Source organism: Lonchura striata, chromosome 6 (genome assembly GCF_046129695.1).
Source record: "Lonchura striata isolate bLonStr1 chromosome 6, bLonStr1.mat, whole genome shotgun sequence".
NCBI lineage: Eukaryota > Metazoa > Chordata > Aves > Passeriformes > Estrildidae > Lonchura > Lonchura striata.
The window spans coordinates 33,794,375-33,807,681 of record NC_134608.1 but is presented as its reverse complement, the minus strand read 5'-3'; positions in this window follow the sequence as shown (position 1 = coordinate 33,807,681).

Here is a 13,307-nt window from a genome sequence, read left to right as displayed (position 1 = left end):
TTTGAGTGCTCAATTTTGGGGTTCCTACCAAAAATCACAAATCTTTTTTTCCCTGTTATCCAAGGGTTATGGCTTGAAAGGTTGTGTGGACTGAACCAGCAGTTGTTTCCTGTATTACAGAACAGCTCAAATTCTGGCTTAGTCTCGGTACTGTTTCCTTGGGCATCTTTGGGAAACACTGCAACCCTCTTGCACTGCACAGCTGATCTCTCTACAAGACATTTGTATGTAGGTGTGTCTGCTTGGAATTGGTGATGGATAAGAGCAGGCTTAATGTATCACATCACAGGCCCCTTGAATTAGTCTGCTTACAGTTTTCCCCCAAGAAAGGAATAGGCAAAGCAGATTGCTCCCATGAAAATCTGCCCCAAACTTAATTTTCTCTTTACAGAAGATAAAGACTTAACTGTTTGCCCACACTGTATGTTATATCTACCTCCATCTATCTTAAATGCTGATGTTTTTGTAGTTTTGCTGTACTGAAATGATTTGGATTGGAGGATACTTCAGACTGAAAAATAGAGCAGGTAGAAAAGAAAGGCTGGTTTGGTACTCTGTGCCTTTAGAGTTTGCCTGCTGTAGGAACAGACTATTACAGATTACACTCAACCAAGAGTGGTTCTGGGATTGGCAGAGGAATGCAATTCTCTCCAGTGCACCTAACTTCCTAATACAAATCAATAGTCTCTGATGAATCTCACAGCAAATGCACTGGCTGAAAAGAATCTGAGGCAAAGTGACTGTCTATAGTAAAGCTTTAATGAAAATAGCTTTACTTAAGTGATAAGTAATAGCTGCTGAAGACTGGAAATCAAATTACTGAAGGGGTATAAATTCTTAGAAAGAAATTGGGTGAGGGTGTTAAGCTCAGCACAAATACAGGTTGGAGATTAGACCTAGCTCTAGAATTTATTGTGACCTGGAATAAATACAATCTGCTGACATCAAAACATGCTTCCTTTATAATGAATAGTGATTTTCAAAACATTGTAGGTCAGAAATATATTAGTACACTTAAAATTATTAAGTATGAAAATACTTTGCTATCTAAGTTTTATATCCAGCTTGAATACAATAAATAATACTTAGAAAATTCACTGTTGCCCATATAATAACATTCAGATTAAATACAAGCAATGTTATTTAAACAGCTTTTATAGTTTATCCTCCTGACTAGTACATACTAAAATAACATGGTCTCTTCTTAACATGTTTGAGGTTAATTTCAAATTTTTTTTTTGTAAAAATTCCGATATTCTCATGGATGCAATTTTGCAATATTCAAATAAAGCCAAGTAAGCATTTACTTCATTCTGTGGGCTTGCTTTCAATTTAAGGAAAACCAGCAATGTGGTCTCTTTCCTTACTGTGAAAAGCACAAAGGAGTGTGCTGAATCTCTAGTAATCAGGCGTTGAAACACAGCACAGCTCCTCCTTCAAAGGTACCTTACACTTGGTCTGATTAAAAAAAAAAAAATCTTCCTCTTCCTTGATTTTGGCTCTACTATGTTAACTGTGCAAACTCAGACCAGTAAACAAGTATAAAATATAAATTTCTTACATTCAGTACTTTGATAGCAAGATACTGGTAATTATCCAAGTTCAGGTACTATAAAAGTGAGGTTCGGTAGCAGCATTTTGCAGGTAAAGCTATAAAAACATTGGCATGGTTACAGAAAGTGTGTCAAAAAGAATCTATCATCCCATGCATGCTTTGCCTGCAGCAAATTATCTGGTACTTCTTGGGTACAAGTAGATAGCACTACTTACTGGTAGTTACAAGATAGATACAAGTAAATGTGCTGGTCATGCCTGCTATAATGTGGGGGTAAATGACAAAGGAAATTATATTGGCTGCTTCTGCAGGAGAGCGGTACTGTATTTTAAAACACGGATTTAGAATGGAATCCAGAGACCTAGTATTTCAAAGTGTGTAGAAATACTTAATTTTCTAAAAAGCAAGTCCATTAATGAAGCCTAGCCTCAGACCAAGGAACTGTAATGAGCTATTTGCCAGAACTGCAGAGGAATTGAGGTGCTTGCCTGACTTGTGCTTGCCATGTGGAGCCATGAGCCATGCTGCTGCTTTGCTAATCACGGACTCGGGAAGTCCTGCCACAGCTTCTGGACTGCCTGCCACAGACTTCAGGTTAAGGCATGACCACACTGGCACAACTCATTTCTTGGTGGGGTTATTCACTAAGCAAATAGTAGGGTGAAGTTATGTGAGGTGGCTGAGCTGAAGTAGCAGTTCCCTGCTGTTGAAAAGCATCATGCTACTTCACACTATTGTACAAAAGGGTGTTGTGGGGAAGGGGAGAACAGGACTGCTAGTCAGCACCAACAAGCAGAGCTGCTAGTCATTTAAACCAAAACCTGATATTTTGAGAAAAAGGACAAGCACGATAGATAAATTGGTGTATATATAAAGCCCCCATATATCTACCATTGCAAGCTTCTGCCAGTCGATAATGCATTGGGTCAGGGAGTAATCCCACTAAGATTAGAATGCAAGTTGTGTTTGATACCACAATAATACCAGGATCATTCTTAGAAGAATCTCACTCTGCAGCCTCCTTCAGTATGCTGAAGGAGAATTGTGAAAAGCAGAATTGAGTTTGGTTTCCTGCTCTGAGGGTGAAAATAAGGTAGGTATTTAAAATACTTGTCTACTATTGCTTCCATAATCACATTCTTTTAAAATAGACTGAAATCCTGACATCCATCACAATGCACTATAAGCACAGCAGGGAAGTAGCATCATTGCTAGATCAGTCTGTTCTTGTGCTTATCACCATTGTTAATGTACAGGAGGAAAAAAGTAGTAGTCAAGACCACCTGGTTATCTTTAAGAAGCCTGTTTACAGAAAGAGGAGACATGACTACCCACAATATTTTTAAGGTTGAAAGCACTACCAGATTTTTTGACTTGCATTGGAAAAGGGTATGTTGTAAAGTTGCTGGTTGGGTTCTCATTACCATATGCCAAGCAATTGTGCTGGTTCATGATGCACTGAAAGCAAGGATGCTTCTTAGGATGACTTGCTCTCAGAGAGAAGAGGGGAAAGCTCCAGCTGCTTGACTGTGGAGTATATAAAGTTATGTACATTTGCAATACCCAGTGAGTAAGGGTCTGATTGTAATGGAGCTCAGCTACACTGAAAACACAATCCATCAAAACTTAAGAAACGGAAAAATCAAGGGTACCTGGGTTACAAGTGCAAAGTAATTAAAACATCCTGTTTTTTCAATTGCTATGAAACTGTTGTTTTCTAGACCCTGCTGAGCATCGAAACCAATTGGTTTACCATTATCATAGGTTGAGGGGAGCAGGGAGTTTCAGTTAGCAATTGTCCAGCAGGAGATGGGCTGTGGGTGAGGCTAAAGATTCTCAGCCTCAGTGAGCATCTGAGCCACTTATGTTAGGTACTCACTGGCCTTTGAAGTCTAAAAGTGTTGTCTTCAAGGTAAAATGAAAAATAATTTGTACTAGCTATAGATAATTAGCAAGAATACATCTGTTAAAATAGAAAATTAATTTTGTACCTCTGTCGTACTGGTCAATTCCCTCAAGTTTTCTACACTGAGTGTATTGTCTGTGCTGTAATGTTACTCAGTGTTGCCCAAATACAAGGTACCATTCATGGAAGCAGCAGGGGAATGAATTTGCCACTGAAACTCACTGAATGGACATGCTCAGCTTTGCATAGTACAAGGCAGCTCTCTATTATCATCCACTAATATATGCTTCCTCCTCATTACATCTGAAAAGGATTAAAGTAAAACCTGTCTTGATTTGTCATAGGAAAACATTAGATTGTAGAAATTCGTTTTCTCATTACTGTAATCTGAACTATGCCTGTAGGAATACTTTATCTAGATGAAGTTTGGGCATCGCTCCAATTAATAGGTTTTATTCAAACTCTTTGTGCTGAGTTTGCAGTGACACACAAGTAAAAGCATTGCATACTGCATATGCCTGCTCAGCATCATTCCTGATGAGCATTAGCAAGGGTTTTGTTACCAATTTTGTACACACTTGAGTAATCTGCTGCTGCATCCCCTGCAGTGTCTCCACAGTCCCCAACCAAGACTGTTACTGTGGGCTGTTGTGTGCATCAATGACATACACACATCTGGAACTCTGTAGCTGCTGCCTGCCTGTGTTTGCACCAGGTAAGTCAAGAAGACCCACAGAGGTGAAAAATTTGTCTGTGCATTTGGAGGCTGTAGTGTCTGGGCTCTACCACTGCCTAGATCCAACACTTGTATTCTCCTGATCTCTGATGCACTGGTGCTTCCATCTAGTGTATTTCATTGCTGCTTCTGCATCACTTCATTAACTGTGCAGGAAGCATGCTCCCACTTTTCAGTTCATTAGTATCCTTCTAAATTCCAGGCCAAATGAGTTTAATTTCATTTTCTATTTAATTTATGTTTGTCTCCTAATGTTAGCAGTTTTCTCCAGGTTTTCCTGTCTTTGAACCTACTTCAATGAAATAACCATGGCACCAGCTGCACCTGCAGCTCTAAATGAAGATTACCAGTCTTTGATACTGTAGTAATGATATTGCTTTAGTCTTAACCAGGAATTAATAATTCAACACCCCCTAAAACTGCATGTTTTGGTTTTGTGTTTACAACACAATTGTTCAGTGCAATCTCTATTCCTTGCCTCTTATCATGTCCAAATAAAAGCACTCATTATTCATGCAAAATTAAGTAACTTCAACTAGAAAGCTTGAGAAAAAAACACATGAGAATAACCAAATATTTGATCTTAATGAGAACACTCACCCCAGATATTCCAGGGAACTCAAAGCTTGTCTGAAGTAAACAGAGTAGGAGCTACATTTAACTGTGTTGTTCTGTTTCTTGGCAGAAAGGCACCCAAATCAGGTCAGCCATAGCTCCAGGAGGTATTTCTCTTCTGAAAAGTCCAAGGTAAAACAGGCACCTCCTTCTATCTTACAATTAATGGACTGAACATTTTGATAGCATGTTGCATAACCTAGGCAGCTCTCTGCTCAGTGTGCTGGCTTCACTATCCGTCTCGCTCCTCAGACCCCCTTCTCTTTGGGTACAGGACACCTCAGCAGCTCACTTAGAGCCTCACATCCCTCTTAGGAGGGAACAGCAGCCAGCAGGGCTTTTATCAGCCTCCACCTGCCCCCAAGGACACTTCAAATAACACATCTTAAGCTCCATAAATCTGACTTCTCTGTTTAAACTATTTCTATAGAAAATTCATGACTACCTCCAGGCATGCTGTCTTTAGAGGTTCACTCCAACCTACTTGCAGGGAAAATAGAGATCCAGCCTCAATGTATTTGACACATAATTACAATGGAAAAAATTACCTGTGTGTCTTGCCCAGATTCTCCTTTGGCTTCTGCAGGAATGTAAAATGCAGGCCTCAGCCCCATGCCAGCTGAGAAGTTTAATGGTGGGCACTTTGGTGCACTTCCTCCTTTTTCCTCCTCACACATGCATCAACCTAACTATCTCCTGCTGTGCCTTTGTTAAAAATCTGATACTCACCCTAACTACCAATAAGTAGTGCTAATTAGTTAACGCAGAGGATCCTCAGAGAATGGACACACACCCTCTTCCTATTTACTTAGATAAATCTATTTATAAAGAGAAATCCATGATGGCTGTTAAATGCACTGACACCTGGCTCAGGGTGTCAGTGCATCACAAGTAACTGAGGGCCCCAAGAGTGTTTTGGGAGAGGGACTACCATGCAATTGTCCTGTTCTTAGGTTTTTCCCTAGACATGTGGTGTAGGTCATTGGCAGGAACAGGTTAATGGGCTCTGTGGCACTTGTATCTGATTAGATATGCAGAGAAATTCTACTGTTGGGGGGTTTTGCTGGATTTTTTTGTTCACTTGGCAAACATCTCCCACAGATATTTTGCAGGGAAGGTGAAAGGGTTTATGCAGACCTAAGGTAGAAAGGTAGTGATTTTTCCCATGTATTTCCCACATATTTTCCTCATTCTTTCTGCAAGTTTGATTTTTTGGGCATGATGTCCTGGGAATAAGAGAATTGGTAATGATGTAACTCTAGTTGATATAGTTACTGTTTAGGAGCTGTTTACTTGTGGGCTCCATGAAAACTCAGAAAATACTTGCCCCAGAATGCAAGTGGTGCAATAAATTAGTTGAAATACGTACTTCATGGCACTGGGTATTTTTTAAAGTGACCCTTAACATGGAAGATAACATTTTTTGTAAACTTAAATGTAATTAATAATACTGATCTAGCTACATCTGCATTTCTTCCAAGTCTAATCCTTCAGCACTCTTGCAATTACTTCTCCAGATGAGTTCTAGGGTCCTTGGCAGTTGCTTGCTGCTACTGTTTTGATCCTATGCCTTAGGAGTTTAAACTCAGTTATAGAAACTCCATCTGAGTCCATTTAATGAACTACACGAATCAGAGACCTGCAACAAAGCCCAATTAGAAACGAGTGCACAGGGAATATTGATCTCCTTAAAACCTTTGACCACTTTCAGGATCTGCCTGGTCACTCATCACTGCAGCAGGCACTGGCCCTTTCCTGCTGGCTCCCATTCACTCACTTGCTAGGATTATGGTCAGATTAAGATGTGATTGAACAGATCAGCTGGTAGGAACTCTGGGGTATGAGGGAGAGCCCCCAGATAACCCTTCTCACACATGTTCACGGTCCTCTGGGTCAGATTTTACTGCTAATTCAGAGGGAATTTGTACAGCAGTGCCTGCTTTTTCTCTGAGCAACACCAAAAAAGCCGTCTGAGATCTTCCTTTTTACTAATGAACATCTGGAGGCTCTTGAGCTCACAGAGGTCACAGCTGACAGCATTACCATGCAAAGCACACCCATGAAAGGGTCTTATGAACTCCCCTCACTCAACACCTTCAGTCTTGTTTGCAGTATATTACAGGTAAGAACCCCTGTGGTAATGAAGCACACATTATTCAACTAACGTATTTGAATAAGATGTTTAAGAAATGTGTATTAAAGCGGATTTGTGGCATCCTAGCCAAAACACCACTCAAAGTCAGATGATTTCAGACTCTTCCAAGCTGCACTTCAGATGATGTATGGTGTCCAGAAGCTCATATCCAAAGGGTGTAGGTGAGATTTGAATAATTTTGGATCATTAGATTTTTGGAATTATAAAAGTCTCTGTTCAGTTGTTGTCCAAAGCTGGATACACATCAGATATGTACATTTCAGTCTTCACAATTCAGGATCTGCTTCAACACCCACACAGAAGCACTCCAGCCTCAGCTGTGTTCAGACCACCTGTGTGAGTAAGTGCTAAGGGAAATCATAAACAAAGTGTTCCTGCATTTTGCTTGATTTGATAAGCCTCCTCCAAACACAACCATAGCAAATAAATAGAAAGACAAGAGCCAAATCTTTCTCTATTTCTCCAAGCTGTATAGGCTTGTCTGGGACTGGCAAGAGGGATTAGAGGACAAAATATTGAATTTCTTATGATGAGGGTCTTTTGAAATCCTTGGTATGGAAAATCTGAGGATGACCTGCACCAGAGGGAAAGTAATTATAGTTTTCTCATAGCAGCTGTGATATTTACAGAAAGCTCTTTAGTTCCAGGCACTGTTCCAAAGGCTGTTTATGAGCTTGAAATTAAATAGTTGCTGAATAAAAATGCAAAGTAATTCCTGAAGTAATCTTTGACTCCAGGCCTTGCTCCAGAGACTGAAAGATCTTCAACCACTAGGTTAGAACCATACACCCTTATTTCAAACCAAGCTTTATTATCACATGAATTCCAAAGGAGAAGAGCTTTAGCAGGCAGAGCCAAGAGCAGCACCACCTTGAGAAACCCCAGTTTCCCAGAGTCTGTTTATACTGCATTGGTACAAGGGTGGGGGTGATTCCTGACAGCCATATGAGGTACAGTGAGCAGCCCCCTCCTATGGATTTCCCCAGCAGGACTCTGCTCACGGTGGGAAAGCCACTGCGCAAGCCTTGTGGCAGCCCTGGGGGATTCATAGTTCAGCAGGTGCTACACATGTCCCTGGACAAGGGGGCTCCAGCTGTGCTGGCAGCTGCTGGCCCTGCCAAGGGCTCTGGGATGCTGCAAGTACCCACCAGTGACCCCGCTGTATCCTGTTCTAACCTGGGAAAGAGAAGCTGCAAAGACAGAAGCCAAGTTTTCTAAATCCTGCTGCTCTGGGCTAAACTCATCTCTGATTTGGGTACCTGGCTTACACTGCTGCCAGGCTGGTATAGTTCACTGGCACTATTTATTTTTAACAAGATCAACATGAAAATGGGAGGGGAGAAAAGGAAGAGTTCTGAAGAAATACAGACCTTTTTCCTCTCAGGACAGAGAATTTGTGCTCTAGAGCTTTCTCAGATTTTTCAGCATAAGCTCAGTACTTGCAGGTATCTGACAAACTCCTGCCATGAAAGTTCAGAGTAAACAGAGGTGATGTGTGACACGTTAAATGTTGCTAATGGGCATCAGGTGTTTGCAGGGGAAAATGGCTCCTCGTCTTAGTTATGGTAATTATTTTAAAGATCTATTTAGCATTTAGATTGCTTGGGGGGAAAAGAGCTTGGAAAAGTTGATTGCCTTGAAAAACGCTCCGGTACCAAGTGGGTCTCTTTGAACATTGCTTCATCTCCTCAGAAAGAAAGCAGAGGACACACTTCATCTTGGGGTAATAAGAGGGACTTTGACATCATTGTCCTTGCAAACAGCGTTATAACGCGCAGCTTGAAGTTAAAGAACCATTTAAGAGAGGTAAAACTCGAGATTGAACAATCTGCACTGACGCTCTGAGAGGAGCTGTGCAAGTACTAGGGTGAACATTGCACTCCGGAATTCCACCGCCAGCAGAAGACCCTTGTGTACGCTTTTAAACTTCGCCACACCTGTGCATTGTAAATTCCCCATTGTCATCAACAGGCTGCCACATCATCAGCTCTCACACGCCGAGTGATTTAGCCTAAACAAATCTCCTAGAGGTACAGGAGTTCACTCCATGAAAATCCCAGATCCGGCAGGAGGTAAGAACAAGGAACCCGATTCCCCTCAGGCAGCTGAATATCCCCACCCACAGTCAGGCTGCACCGTGCCCCTGTGCCTGGTCCAGGCATCAATTAAAGCTACTCAGGCCGAAAGGACAAAGCAGCCTGCAAGCCCAACACACCAGGCTGAGCAAACTTGGAAACTCGGAAATAGCTCTGCAACAATTTGTCACTTTTCTTCAAAAATCTGAGAAATGGCCTGAAGAAAATTACTTCTGCCTCAAATAGCTCCCTCCACAGCTGAGCCGCTGAAACACCACTGGCACGGCCCCTGCCCTGCAGCATGTTGAACAGCAAAGGCAGTCCAGGTGATAAGCCAACATAGTCAAGCCTTCATCTACAGCTGTACTAAGATGTTCTTAATGGGCAGAAGTATCAGTGTATTAAGCAGTATTGCAGAGTAACAACTTGAGATAGGTGGGGTGTTTCAGGGGGGAACTGATGCTGGACACTGAGGGGGGGATCTGTACAGAGCATCCCCTGAACACTGCTGGTACAGAATGCAGACCCTATTCAAGCATTAGCTGTATTTCTCTCCTTCCTAGCAGCTCCCTCAACATTTGTATTACCAGTTTCCCTGTGTCTGTTGCTGAAGAAATACCAAGCAGGATAAGAACCAAGCTGCCCTCTAGCCCTCAGTCTCGCACCTGCCTTTGGCCAGCTCTTTGTTGCTGCTTCTGCCACAAAGCTGGTGACTGCCAAACAGCCTTCTCCCAGCCACTCACGTTTCTCAAAGCCAACAATGTCAAAATTCACAAACAGAAATTTAGACCAAGCAAGAGCAATTCAGACCGAGTCTGTTTCCCAAATCTGACAAGTGTATGTGCTAATGGGTAACAGCCACACAACCCTACAAAAAGAGAAAGAAAAATGCAGCAGTGAGGAGAAAGTCCAATGTCAATTTCTGCTACGAAAAATGTTTCTCTGTCTCCTCACCCCTAAAATATATTTCAAAGCCAGAAAGGAGAAATGCAGATGTAGGTAAAGGTGATAGCAGAACACACAAGGACTAAATAGAGCAGAATTTCATCCTTGGGCAGGCAAGGCCATAGGTGTAGGTGTGCACACCAGCTGCAGGGTGGACACTGCTGTAGTTAGCACAGCAAGGGGATCAAGGCAGGCAAACTGCTGCAGCACCAGCAGGGTGGCCCCAGCAGCTTGCACTGCCTAGCCTGAGGTCCAGGCAGTGCCAGCTGCAGTACAGTAACTACTGAGCCTGGTGCCTGAGGGAGGGCTTCCCTTTTTCATGCTGCACCATGAGCACAGGCAACTCAGACACCAATCAAGCAAGGAAAAAAGTCAACAAAGAACTAAATGACTCACAGGTTATTTATTAGGAAACACCACCAACAAAAATGGCTCCTATTTGTTTTTCCAAGATGGCTGAAGTCAAGTTCACTTCATGTTGCCGTATTGGGATGATGTGACTGGTTTGCTGTCTCTGAGGATCATAGCTGACAGCAGAACACATTCTTTTTGGTCTAACCCTTGGTAAGATGAGGCAAAACTGAGAATTAAGAGTCCCTATTCATATTCTCACCACTGAACTTCCAGCTGTAGTACCGATGGTTCTTGTGTTTATTTTAAAAGAGAAGGAATCACTGTCCTGAGGGGTGGAAAAGATCTAGTTCAGTCCTGATCAGCCTTGGATTGTCTGATCCTCACTGAGATCTAGAGAAACAAGGCTCAAGAAATAATATTCAGTAACAGCAAGGAAAGAAGCAGGTGGCTGCAAGCGACATCAGCCTCAGCTCACCCCAGGAGCCCACTTTCTGCTGCAGCCTGAGATACAGACACCTCACACCAGTGCACCCGCTGCAGTGGCTCCTGCCATGGGAGCCAGGTTTGAAAGTCAGAGTCTGAGCATGGTCAGTGCATACACTGTGCCTGGCTGGCACAGGCCAAGCTTCTCTGCAATGGAAATAGGACAGCTGCAGAGAGGCTGGGGGTAGCTGGCACTAAAAGCAAGAGACATATCTGTGTGCTCCTCTGACCCAACAGTCTTGTCCTAGTCATTACACCCAGTCATTACAGGAGGACTTCTGCTCCTTTCCCGTCTCTTTTCTTCACCCTGTTGCTCTATTACAGATTGGGCTAAAAGACACTCATCAAACTTCTTGCCATTTCTCCTTCAGAGGAAACTATGGCCACATTTAGGTGTCCTCACACCTACTTCAGCACTTTCCTGTACACTGCTTTTCTGCTTGCCACAGCACTGAGAACAACACTGCATCACCTTCAAAACATACCAGCATTGACATGATTTCTGGTTTGCCTCATTATATTGGGAGGACTGGAAAACAAGGTTTTTTGGTGGGTAAAAAATTCACACAAAACTTTGATGAACTATAAAATATGTAATCTCTTCAAATAATTGTTCTCTGTACTTTGTATGCAGGTATCCCTCTTCTTTGAAACTGATGGGCACTTCCAAAATACAAATGCAGGGCCAGTTCTGGTACCCAGCTGCTGAAGGGAAGCCAATAGCAGAGAGCAGCAGGTCCACAGTCAGAACTAAACAAACTCCAGGAAACCCTGTGGCAACCCCAAGGGGCAGTGACAAGAAATGCCAAGGCAGGAGGTGAAAAGGGACCTCAAGAGCTGGGATGAAGCCTGGGAATACTCACAATCACCCTGGCAGGTTAACAGACACCATACTTACAAGGAGCTCAGGCTGCTTGAGAAGGGCACACAGAAATTCACCCGTCAGTTGAGACTGGGACGGGGAAAGGCAAAGCAGCCCTGTGCTTTTGAACAAAAAATTCAAGGAGAAGAGCCATTGGGAAAAGAAAGTAGACAGACCTGGAAGTGCAGAGGGATTCATGGATGGCCTTTTGGGTCAGCGAACCCATTTTGTTCACTTCATGCTCATGAATTTATGCCTCCTCCAGGCACTGGCCAGCTCATCACCCAGCACACTGCTGTTGTTACTGCCAAGCTGAGCTCTGCTGCAGGCAATGGTAAGCTGTATTAGTTTCCATGGAAATCAGAGAGAGAGAAGCTGGTTTCCACCAAAATCACATTCAAAACACAATTTTGTCCCAAGTGAATTATTTTTTTATCTTTGCTCTCAGTCTTGGTTTTTTTTCCACTATGCAGTACAGATGAAACTGAATTTATTTTAATGAAGCAGATTTGTAAAGCAGAAGTTTCATCAGTAAGTTAAGCAGGAATTGCTATTTCCATGGGATGTTTCAAAAAAGGACAAGTCTGAACACCTATCAGTGTCGTTTCAGCACAGAAATACTACCTTGTTCTGGCCTGCTTTTAATTACTGGTCAGTCACTGGTGAGATTTAAGCTGCATTTCTCAAACAGATCCAGATCAGCCAAAGAAGCAAAAGGTTGTTCACTTCCCTCATGTGCCCAGGCTTCCCTTGCAACATGCTGCAGCAAAGAAACATTGTTTTAAAACAGCTGTTTATAAAACACCTTACAAAATCAAAGCCCTAGAAATGGGGATGGCTGCTACCTTGCACCCCAGCTGTAAGAATGATGGAAAGGCAATAGCTCCTGTCCACACATGGGCACAGAGTTCTCCTCTGAAGAAGCAGAGCCAGGAACCCAGCATGCTGCAAATATCCTGTTTATTTTCATAGGGCACTGCACTGCTGTTTTTTTTTTTTTTTGCTACTATAGCAGCAAAACACACTGAAAACAAGTTTTGTTTCAGTTATATCTAAACACCTAATTTCAATATTTGTAGTTCTCTGGGGCTTCTCTGCTTCTGTCTAAAGTTCTCACAAGTCATGATGAAGGAATGAATCTTAGGCCCCCTAAAAGGAGCTCTTCAGCTCCTGTCTGAACACTCACCAAGAAGTAGAGACCAAAAGAGAAAGGATGCAGGGAATATGTGAGGATGCTTGCCCAAGGGAACAGCAGCAGTCAGGTTTCCAGATGCTTCTGAACTTAGGATGTACTTCTAAAAAGCTGAAGTCCAGTTAGAGGACTAGAGATATCCCCTTCCACACACCCTGCAGCCCAATAGCAGAGGGTCTTGAGAATTGAGAGGCATTCCCATAAGGTCTCTGTATCAAGCAAATACCTCTTAACAAACTGCAGAAAAAGATACTCCCATAGCACCTAGATTTGTTACTGAATGTAGCCTGGAGAATACCTCTATTTCTAAGAAAATAATCTAATCTGTGAAAACAACACTTGATTTTCCTTTTTAGGTAAAGCATCTACTGAATTTGACCCAGCTGTATGACTGTTGTGGACATGGTGTTTCTAAGTTTTTGGCCTCCA